This window comes from Lonchura striata, chromosome 2 (assembly GCF_050655825.1).
Source record: "Lonchura striata isolate lonStrDom1 chromosome 2, ASM5065582v1, whole genome shotgun sequence".
Classification (NCBI taxonomy): domain Eukaryota; kingdom Metazoa; phylum Chordata; class Aves; order Passeriformes; family Estrildidae; genus Lonchura; species Lonchura striata.
Window position 1 is genome coordinate 115,764,448 of NC_140704.1, and position 12,142 is coordinate 115,776,589.

The window sequence follows — 12,142 nt, forward strand, 5'->3', positions numbered from 1 at the left end:
GTTGGGCAATACAACAGAAGGCTTTGATAACCTGTCTTCTGGTGCCAAGGTAAGACAGCTATGAAAATGTAAATCAAATGTTTTTAGCATATCAAATCTCCAGTGATGTGAATGGGAACTAACAGAACCTTGAGTCCTCAGCAATTACCAGAATCAGACCATTTCTACTTACCATTTTAACCATGTATCTACCTTTCTACATTCTTGCTTCTCTGTTTCACATCCTTCTTTCTAAAATCCATTTTTTCTTGCATCAGACAAAGATGGTTGCAGACATACTAACAGCAAGCTGTACTTTAAAACAAAGGAAGACCAAACTCACTATTTTAATAACAATAAAAAAATCTCATAGTTTGCTTCCTTTTTGAAGAACTAAAGTATGTCTCTGGAAAAATTTGTCTTTTCTCATGGGATTTTGAAGTATCTAGAACCCTATGAGGATCTTATGGAGAAATATTAGTGCACTTCTCTACAAATCACACACTATTTTGAGACATGAATTGTGATTTCATTGGATTTTAGGAAGAAGCCTGTACAGCTAAATGCTCTAGGAAAGATGCAGAGCTCTGAGAATGAACTTTTCTAAGTTTATATTTATTCCTTGTGAAAGTATCTCTTAAAATGTTCAAATTCTTGTCCATCTTATATCACTGGGATTTATCACATTGTAAATAGTTTAGACACTAATCAAACATCTTCCTTTCCCCTTGGCTTTGAAACTCTTTTCCTGAAATTTGACTGGGTCTGTATAACCAGTGTCATTAATTCCCAGTGTAATTTTATGTAGTGAATTTTGTACAAAGACTCTGGCAGTTTGACAGTAAATAATGATTCCAGGTCAAGAAATATGCTCTTAATTATTTCATGATCTCAGTGTCTTAAGGGAGGGCATTGAACAGGCCCTCAAGCAATGAAATAAAATGTTTCTTAATTCCAAAAAAACTCCCCTGAATTAATTTCTGGGCTTTAGATAGATAGCAGCTATTCTCTTCTTTAAGGTGTCAAACCTGTGTTTCTTTGGCCGACTCTGAACTCAAGCACACAAAGTAATCCAAAGAAATGTTTAATTTTCTAGAAATAGTGGCCATATAATGAATCTTCTTGTTAAAATGGGGAAAATAGGGCCTATTTTGGGTGCCTCCACTTGAGTTTGGAAGACCAGATTGCAGCATGTTTTTGAAAATATGACTAACATTTCAGGGGAACGTGATTCCAGTTTTCAAGTTCCACTGTTAGAACCTGTTGCAAGCTGGTGGTAAAACTCCTCTTTTGGCCTCCCAAATAGTGGCCCTACCTACAGTACAAAACATTCCTAGTTCTATCATCTTGGCATTAATTATCCTAATCTCTTTTCTAATGTTCAAGCTGTTAATTTAACCACGTTGTCTAAACTTGCATTGGAAATGGGGCTGGATTTGTTGCCTTGCATGTGCAGACAGAAAAGCTGAAGGTAGCTTATCAAAATAAGTATAAGATAACAGAACTCTGGGTTGGTAGGGGAAAAAAAGAAAAGGAAAAAGAAATAAGATATTTGTGAGCTTTTTTTCCCCAAGAATTGCAGAATTCTGAGTTTATCTGAAGCTGGCTTTAAAAACAGGTGGAGCTTCAAGAAATTCACCTTCCAGAATACTTTCTCTAATAAAGAAAAAAGTAATTTCCTAGCTCTGCCTGTGAGGATTTAAAGACAGACCACTGAGCTTATGAGCAAGAGTCTATGAATGTCTAATTCACAAATACCTTACTCTTCCTTTTATGGACCATGAAAATTGTTCCTGTCCATATTGAATTTTCATACAAATGCCAGTTTGCACACAGAAGTTTTGTAAGCATCAGTGAGTTAAATTAATCTTTTAACTGGCTGGCTGAGATCTCCAATGAAATGCAGACATAGTACCTTAGTCTACATGAAACTATAAAAGCTCTATAAAATCCTAGTGAAGAGGTAGTTGTTACTAGATTCATTATAAGAAATCTTGTGGTCCAGAACAGCTCAGCAGATGTGGCAGTGTCTGTGTGAGGTGCTGAGTGACCTGTTCCCTCCTTTCAGAAGGAAATGTGTTACCTCTGACACAACTGTCTTCAAACCACATAAGTGACTTTAGTTTTTATGCTGACAATTCAACACCTTGCCAAGCTTTAATCTAGAAAACTGTTGGCTTTTTGTGAGTGGGACTTGTGAGTTGTAACTGCACAACTGAGGAAATTAGTGTGTGAGAGTGCAAAGGGTCAGACTGGAGGGGTACAATGGTCTGTTCTGGCCCCAGATGGTGTAAACTGGGAGGAGAATGTGGCCTCTCCTCTGCTTGTTTGACAATAAAAGAGTGGTACTATATAAATAATAGTTGGTTCAAGTAATTGTACATAAAATATATTAAATGTGCACCTATACTACAATGCAAATAGTGGCTTGTATCAATAATTTCACATAAAATATGAATTCATGTGGAACTGCCTTTTGTTGTATGTTATACAGAATACATGTTTTCTCCCAAAAACCTTGAGCAAAAATACATGAGAATAGGAAGGAGCTTTTAATGTTGAAACCCTTGTGTCATCCCCTCCCCTCTGCTGTATTTTGTCTGTTTGAGAACAGGGGCTCAGGACCTGCCATAGAGGTCCATTCCTAGCAGGGCTTTTCGAACATGGGTTTTTGGTCCTTCTGTGCACTCCTCACTTGGCTGCCATTCCATCTGACTCCAAAAGAAGTGAGTGCAAATTAAAGAAAGAATGCAGCCCTAACGCCTACACCCAGAAGCTTTCAAAACAGAAGGCTGCTACACCTGTGGGGATAGAACAAGTGTATCAGTGTCCTGGGCTCTGCCCTGGCTCGTCTGCCTTTGTTAGCTGGAATGTGCCGATGAAACAATCAGGTGCAGTAGGCGCGTGGCAGCCTGCTTAAAAAACGATTCTTTGGAGACAGGGAGTGGGCTGTGAATCATGCATGCACATAATCTGATGATAACAATTTTAAATGTGGTGATTAGTGTATAATGGAAAGTATTGTGCTATTTGGTATGATTTGTCTGCCACTGCACTATCCAGTGTTTAAAAGGTCCCATCTTCTATGCAAAACCTGATTCATTCTAGCAGCAAAAGAATAAGGCAACTTTAGGAGTGTTAAGGTACATGCATCTTCTTCACTCACACACCATATGCATGTACCAATCACCATATACAGGTGATTACCTTTTAACTCGCTGTCCCAGACTAAAAGCATGGATGTGCTCCTGGGCAGCAGGATACCTCACCATGGAGCTTACAGGCTCAGTTGTGAGCTCCAAGTACAGGCAAAACCAGCCTTCAGTGCTATGCAGGCATCTAGAAGTGCAGAAATGCCATTGAGAATACCAGCCCAGAAATCAAGATGCATCAAGTTGTTCAGCTTGACAAACATGGCCAGCAAGATGCAGCTTTATGACTGGTCCTTTGCTTCAGGTACCTTTTGCAAAACTACAGGTCCAAGTATATATCTTCTTTGAATGCTGGGAGAACATGAGTAATCATCCATGCAATTGAGGGGCATTGCTGTTAAAAACATTACAAATAGAGTGGGAATCTCTGGGGTTTGATAGGAAAATTGTGAGGCAGAAAGGCTGTGTTTCAATTGTGCCACTGATTTAAATGCACAATTAAATTTTTTTCACTTTGGGATTAGACATGTGTCATGTTTGCTTTTGGTGAGATTAATTTTGGTGGTATCTTGTAGCATTAACTTTCCATTTCAGGTTTTAGCTCACTGGGCATTTATAATCCAAATAGATTCAGGAAAAATACCTGTTGACAGGGAAAAAAAACAAAGGAAGCAAACAAAAATAGAGAAGAAAAGCCATGGCGAAGTCAGGTGCCCTCATGAAGTCCTCTGACAAGATGAATCATGATTTGGGAGAATTAATAACGTAGACAGAATTGTTTTTCCTTTTCTAAATCACTGAACCTGCATGTGTCCTTCCCTTGAATACATAACAAATATGATCAGGAAGTGAATTAATAGATCATTTGTTTTCTATTTACTCATATACAGGAGTTAATAAAGAATACCTATTTTTTACATAGCCTTAGGGCCAGATGTAGTTCTTGCTTTGGCCAGCCAAGATGTTGATCATGTATGAAAGACATGCCTAGGAAACTCAAAAGTGCAATTATTTTGGATATAATGTAAAGTTACATAAAATACATTAGTGCAATTTGTGCTCATAAATTTCATCTCAGTTTTAATATTGAACAATGCAAGCTAGGGTGGAAGATCTTCATCCAGCATTGGCGCCCTTCTTCTGTTTGACTGAAGGATGCAGCCAGAAAGATATTTCCATAATGAGGCTTTGGATACCCCACTGAAGTGGTTGCTTGGTTACTCATGTGAATCTGATGAAAACCATAATCAGGTTTGAAACACCAATGGCCAACTCTTATACAAGTCAATTGGATTGTAGACAGAAGTATTACTTTCCTGGAAGCATTTGCAATGAACCAAATCTTCAGTGTATGTATGCACACCACACATACAAAAAAAAAAAAAAAAGGATAAAAAGGAAAGAAAAGGGGAAAAAAGGTGGAGACTGTGTAAAAAGGGCAGCTATTGTTGGCAATGGAAAAACTTCTAGACTCCACCTGCCTTGCTCGTGCCAGTATCTTTAAGTACCACCTTCCCTGACATGCTGAATTCACATTGCTGTCAAACCTGAGTATTAGGTGGATAGATATGCAAGCCCACACTAGCAGCCAGAACATTTAGGGGAAGTGTCAACAATTTTCTGCAAACACTGTATGTGGTATCTTGCTGGGAGTTTGCTCAGGAGCACATGCACAATGTGAAGCAATGTACTTGTATTTTACAAGCTGCACGTTGTGTGCCAGTCAACTGCACTGCCCAGCAATGGAAAAAATTACATTGATGGGGGATCTCTGACAGCTGAGGATCAGACTGCTGAGCTTGATGCCAAACAATAATAAATGTACATGTTGGGAAATCTCCCTGGATAACCGAGGTTACACTCTGACCTAAATGATAGAAAAGTAAGAGAATAAATTCTTCTGCACACTAGTCTCTAAATCCCCAGACCTCATTGCACTGCAATAAACCTGACCTGATATTGCCCACAGTGCTGGAGATCCTGTTACCTACTGAACACGAGGCTGCAGTTGCAAAAGCGTTTCAAGCAAGTGCAAGTCTGCTGCTGGAGGGAGAAAAGCTGCAGCACCTGAGCAGCATCTTAGAGCAGGGTCTAGGGCATAGTTTCTTGGTTTTGGAGGAGCCCTGAAACCAGTAGCCAGGGCTGTTTAATGCAGCTCAGTCCTGCTTTGTTCATTTAGTTGCAGGCCTGGGTGGGGGAAGGTTATGTGTCAGGAGGTGCATTTGATGAAAAACTTTGCTTGTGAGCGGGACAGAGCACAAAGAGGAGTGTTGTGAAGCGAGGTGGGAGTTAACCTCTATTTGGGACTTAGCAGGAAAGGTAAGGTGGGGCAAAATTTTGATGGGCTTTGAAGATAAGGCCAAGAAATGTGTGCCGCATACTACGAGAAAGGGGAAAGGCTTACACCAAAGGTAGCACCTAGCCATCAGTAGGAAAGAAAAGGTTAGCAGCAGCATTTTGATTATCTCAAGGGGGACCCTTTTATGGTTGTTATAGCAGAGCAGAGAGGATTACAAAAATCTGACGTAAGTTGTCCAAGACTTGGATGAGAGCTCTGCCCTTAGAGTTAGGTCTGGAAATCCTTGTCAGTTATGCTTAGCAGGCATTGTAAACATGCAAGGATAGACTTGTTTCTTAGCCTGGGGAACTTAAACAGACACACAAAAACCCTGACAGCTTTTAAGTGTGGCTCTCCTGTTTGTACTAATCACTGCAGCCCACTCTTACTGTTTCGAACCTAATAAAATGAGGAAATGAAAATGAAAACTAGCTCTGGTCTATGACTATCTTATCTCATTGTCGACTACAAGGGTAAATCTGGCATTTTAAACCAATAGCTACTTGCTTACAAAGCTCCTTTTAATTAATGGAACTGGAGAATCTCTCTCAAAACACAGATGTTAACCCCTTCTGAGTAACGTGAGTAAAGTCAGCTGCTTGTGATGATGCACAGCTCTCCCAGTTGGACAAAACCATACATCCTAATTCCAAGGTTCAGTTAAGCCCAAAGAATGGAAATAAATGCACATATGTTTCAAACTCTTCTCTGACCACTCTGCTTCTTTGTTGTTCTCCAGGGTCGAAAACCATCCATAGAACAGCGGCATTTTTTTTTCCCATTTAATAACAGTGATATTAGTAATAATACTTCTCTTCTATTGTATAAAATAGCCATCACAAGGGAAATTAAGACAATATTGTTTTTCCATTTGGAAACATTGGATTTTAATTCCATTAGAAGAACTGAGACAATCACAGTCTTCTCCCTACAGATATTCCTGCTGAAAATGAGGTGGAATATATTATGTTGTAGTCTTAATGCATTCTTTTGATGAAGCCACAGAAATGCCACTAGCAACCTATGTAAAAAACTTACATACAGCTTTTTCAATACATTTCCACAGCGATAAGACTTATTTAATATTTGTAGCAGTTTACAGAGTATGTAATGAATTAATAATATTTACTATGCTATAGAGAAACATATTTCTATTGACCTAACTTATTTTTTATGGTAAAACCTCCATTACATTTTGTACTACTACCATACCATGCCAACTAGCACCAGCAGGTATGTAAGCTAAGGTAGGAAAATTAATTCCTTTTTTGTGGGTCATCACATCTTGTGCTGGGGTAAGTGGAATGCAAAGATCATACTGAGAAATACTGTAATATGCAAGCTTGGAAAGAGGCACTGCAGTTATGTATAGAAAGAAAATTCTCAATAAATTCAGACCTTGGGGAAATTTTTGAATAATAAGCCCAACTTTACTGAGTCTGTGGTGATGGGATGAGGGATACAAAAAATGTCTGCACATGATAGAATATAGTGTCTAATTTGTGCAGGCCTGGCCTGTTCCCAAGTAAAACTTGCCTTCCTAAGTTGCTGAGACTTGAGAAATAAAAGAGATACTTAGTGGGCAGATCAGTATTGCCCATGACAAAGTCAGAGAAACAGCCTCAGTGAACAGGGGTCCTGATCAGATCCCCTGTTTTCCAGATTTACCTGTGGTATCATGTAAGAGACCTACCTTTCTGGACATGACTGCAGTTCTGAGATGATCCTCTTTCCCTGACCTCCCTCTTAGCCACTGCAGCAGGTCCCTAGCGAGGTGGTGGCAGAGGTGTGAGCCAGAGCCAGCTGCAGACCCACAGCTCTGCCCCTTTTCCCTCTCTGGTGGAGGCAGTGCTCCTATGGAGGAAAAGTGGCAGCTCAAATGTGAGGCACCAAAGCCTGGGGGACATCAAGGCACCTCCTGAACCACCTGCTGGCAAACACCCTTCCTCACATCAGAAATAATGTAGATTGAATTGCTTTCCTGTCTTTTGAGTTCAAGAATGTTGTTTTGAACAATATAATGTAAGAAAGCTACTGGTGCTGGTTTTTAAAAATAGTTTATCTGCCTCAACAGAAATATTATTTACAGGTGTCTGCACAAACCAAGACACCATGGAAGAACTTCAATATTGTAGCTGAAGACAGACTTGTGGCCCACTAAAAAAGAATAGAAAACTGAAATATATTCTCCTCTTCCCTCATGCCAGCCCATTGTTAGAGCAGTGTCACAGTAACAGTCAGGAGGGGCACTCTTGAATCACTTAATGCTGGTATATGACTACACTGTATGGTATTTCTTTTGTTGGGCATGCTGTATTTGAATACCATATTTTCCTCTTGAAATGCTTTTATGATTTTTTTTCTCTTTTTGTTTTGGTTATTTTCCTCTGGGCTCTTATATCCACCCTCCAACCCCCTTACCCCCCAAAGAAATGGAGGAAATAAAGAAAAGCTCAAACCCCAGCAAACTGCAAATGCTAAGTGTAATATTTTGTTACATAGGATCACAAGCAGAGCTCTTTCTTTGGCTTATCTGTGTATTCATTCCACATATGTGGTGTCCTAAATTTTGATTTCTCTCACACTAACCCATTTGCTCGAAGAAACAAGATGTTCAATGTGCTGTGTTCAAGCAAGAGCTGTTTAATTTTGGGTTTGCTGTTTTGCTGATTTAGTGCCCTTAGGAAGTATGATACATATCCATTCATGCATCATCTGTAAAAACTTGTGGATGTGCATCCTAGCCTTTCATTAACGTTAATGGTGCCCAACCCCTGAATGTACACCATGTCTTAGCACTCCACAAGTTAACTGAATTCATGCCATAATCATCTTGTTCCCATTTTTGTAGCACAGACTGACTTTTTTGGTGGGGAGAAATGGAAGGGTTAAGATCTGCAATCTGATTGTGCACCTGAGAAGTTATTTCCTGCTCTTAAGCTGAAGAGTTTTCAGTGGATATAGGCATCTGAAGAAACATGCAACACTGTTTGCTTCCATTCCAACTATCTGCTTGCAATCTTGTTAATTAAGTTGGTAGCAGTTTTATAAGGTGTGTTATTTTATGTACAATGTTACAGTAATGAGATGAATGTCTAGCATCTTCTGCAGATACAAGGGCAGAATAGTATATTTAAATAATATGTGGAGAATGCACTGCAAAGTAGTTGGAGCTGATGAAACTTTGAGAAGTTTTGAGTCATGTGAAGCATTTAGACAGTTAAATATGAAGATATCTTGGGCTTTTTTTTTTTCCTTAAAAGAAACCCCAACCACCAAACTGTTATCAAGCTTGTAGAATCTCCCCTGGGATTCAGCTAGAAATCAACTATAGAGTCAGTTCAGTGCAGATGTAACCAGCTGCAGTATCCCCTAATATAGTGGGAAAGAATCTGGTGTGAACGTGCCACTGAAAGCTTTTTTGGCACAGTGCTTGTTTGTGTAATTCAGAACTTCAGCACATGGTTCCTTTAATAAAATACTGATTCTACAGGGGCAAGACAACTTCCTCAGCTTGGTTAGAACTGGTCTGATGAGAAATTGAAATACATTTTTCCTAATCCTCCTTCATCTCTGCAGAAATCACTTTTTGATTGAGGTCAAACTTTATCTTTGGCAAGTCATGCAGGCTCTTGTTGGGCTGTGATTGCATGCATATGATTGTCCAAAATGCACAGTAGGCAAAGGGTCAAGGATACAAAGGCTGCTGTTGTTTTTTCTTCTTTTCCCCAATGCACCCAGTATTGTGGAAAATATTTATCAGCCTTTGGTGTGTGTCCCTGAAGCTTCACTCTGGATACACCTTTTCAGTGTTCCCCAAGGAATCCTGTTAAATTTGGATCCCCTCATCCATGAAGTGGTGTGTGACTGCTATTAATTCTAAAATGAAATAGGTGGCAAGATGACAGTGGCTCAGAAAAGTTAAATCTCTTCATAGTCCAGTATGTTTTTCTTTCGGGGTAACCACAGCACATGAGAATATCTGAAATACATTTAATTGCTGCAGAGATGCTCTTTAGACACAGGCTCTTGTTACTGAGAAGTGGTGTTGACAGTCCTGGAGGGTATTTTGGGACTGAAGCCTCTGCAGATGAGGGTAAGGAAAGGAATTAGGACTCTGTTAGTATGTGGATCCATGGCATCTACTTTGTTAAATGCTCATCCAGGGCTGTGACTCACTAAATATGTGACAAAGCCACAGATGAGGCTGTAAAAGCCAGCAAGGTGTGTTTGGCTTGGCCTGGTCCCATGAGATACTGGGAGGAAAAGGAGCTTCCATATGGGAAGAAGCAACAGAGATATTTCTCTGTCGAGAAATTTAAAACTCTACATCTACAGTTACATACTATACAAATTCTTCACATCAAATACATTAAATGCTATCCTTCTCTAACTCAGACTGAGCAAAGAGCTACATTTTGACTTATTCAAATAAGTGCAGTTGTTACCAGATAATTTTTATCTGTTAAATGAAGTCTGTTCATTTTCTAAATGACAACTGATCTCTTTTTTACTGTATTATTTCTTTCTTTCTTTTTTTTTTTTTTTTTTTTCTTTTGAGGCAAGAAAGAGCACTGAAGAGCAGTGCCCTTAAGAACTGATGAACTCAATACAGGACATGGCTGGTGGGGAAAAAAGCTCTGACATGTCAGTGAAAAAAATCAGTTACAGCAATATTGCTTCCTTTTGGGAGTTCTTTTTGGACATTGTATCAGAAAATTTTGTTAGCACAAATACGAGTATTTCACACTGAACAGAAATACTTTCAAAGCACTTTTTTTTGGAGTCTGTGTTCTCCTTGTAGTTCCTGAAAATTGTGTTTTACAAAGATGACTCCAAAGGGAAATCTAAACCACTGTTTTTCCATAAAGGAAATAATTATCCCAGTTGGCTATTCTTCCACTAATGCCATTTTTCTTTGTATTTCTCCTTTGTTTTCCTTCTTTCTGCTTTCTTTTGCTTCTTTCAAAATCTTTTAAAATGGAATTTTATCTTAAAAACTCAAGATATTGGCAACAAAAATAAATATACTTTTTTCATTTAGAAGGACATTTTAATTATTATTTTTGATTGAATTCCTGTCCCACCCTTATTCTTGTGTGTAGCACAGATGTGCTCAAACTCCTGAGAGTAATGGAGCTTCTCTGCTCCTTTATGCAAGTTGAAGACTCCAGCAGCAACTCAATGATAGTGTAATCCAAGTGGTGCTGTACTGGTAGCCAAGAAATTCTATAATTTCAAGTGAAAATACAACCCTGCAGATTTTCTTCACCATTTCTTCCCACGAAACGATTTTGAGGGAAATTATAGTAGTGAAAAAATACAGTGTCAGGGAGCTAGTCCTGACATAGCACATGGAGTGCCAGTTAACATGCATATGTGGTAGAGATGAACCTTGGTAGCATGAGACCAATGGGAGGACAGTTCTGCAGTTTGCAATTATTCACTCAGTGTTGTTTTGCAGGCTTGGATCAAATGAATAAATATGTTCAGTTTTTTTTTTTTTTTTAATTGATTTAAGCTGATTTTAAAAATAAGATGACCTGAAGCCCAGATTTTACTTCCAGAAGGAAAATGGATGCTGCTCCAACACAGTTCTTTGTTAAAGCATCACTTTGATTTGCAGCTAGGAATCCTCAAGTGCCCTTAACTTTGACAGCTACTGACAGGAGTGGAGAGCACTCAAGGTGTCAGCCTCCTTTAGACTGACAGGAAGGGTTTGAATGGAGCTCTAAATCATAAGCTGCCATAAAGCTGAAGCTAAAGCCTTTAGCTGGCTGTTTTAAAATCTCATAACCATGGTGGATCAGGCTCTTGAGACTGGGAGGGTTTGTAACATGCACTAACTAGAGGGTTACACACCACAGGGCAATGCATCCAAATATGTGGGACCACAGCAGCATTCTGCTGTGGGAATGGTCCCAGTTTATGTGTCAGCTGCCCTCTCATTTGACACATCAGGTCAGGGACCCAAAGTGCACAGCTCAAGTTTTAGTGCCTGAGTTGAGAGCCAAGGCTCTGCAGCTGTGTGCTTTAATAACATATATCCAGGTTGGACTGACAAAAGCATAGCATTTGTAACATATGCTTACTAGTGGTTACCTGAGAACCTTGAAGAAGTCCACATTTAGAAAACAAGACTGTAAATATGTAGAGGAATTTTAAGTTATTAATATTTTCAAATAAAGCAAGTTGTTAATAACAGAAAACCTTTTTCTTTATGGTTCAGATTCAGAAAAAGTTATGCTCACACAGTGCTAAGTATAGTGCCACTTGATGGAGAAAGTGAATGGGCTTGAGTATGGCATTTGGTGGTCATTAAAGGATTTGTTTTAATCAGAGCCTTTAGCTGAATGAGATTATCAAGATGTATTATGTTAGATTTTTTTCTCTTGAATAATCTGCAGGGGTTTTCATACTGTAATATAGCTGGATGGTGTCATAGTCAGAGGAAACGTGTCTAAAAAGATTCACAAGTATCTGACATAAACAGCTAAATCCATGCTCATATATGCTTGATTCTTCCATCCCCTTCTAAATATCATAAGCAATAGCCTTTAATACTGAAATTGATAAACTACATGCCATGTTTCTATTGGGTAAACTGGAAAATAAAATAAGTGCCATTGTGTAGGCAATAATGTGGTTTTTTTACACAGAATACTTGTTTTTA

General features: G+C 38.9%; 1 long non-coding RNA gene across 2 annotated transcripts in view; it reads left to right on the forward strand.

The window, feature by feature from the left end:
- The window catches only part of LOC146768390 (uncharacterized), a 107,474-nt gene that overhangs the window by 9,630 nt on the left and 85,702 nt on the right, over positions 1–12,142 (forward strand). Inside the window, exon 2 of one of the 2 annotated variants that reach the window (XR_014953408.1) lies at positions 1–12,142. This exon is cut by the window's right edge and continues 25,281 nt beyond it. This is a non-coding gene — a long non-coding RNA (uncharacterized LOC146768390). The other variant, XR_014953409.1, reaches the window with a different exon arrangement.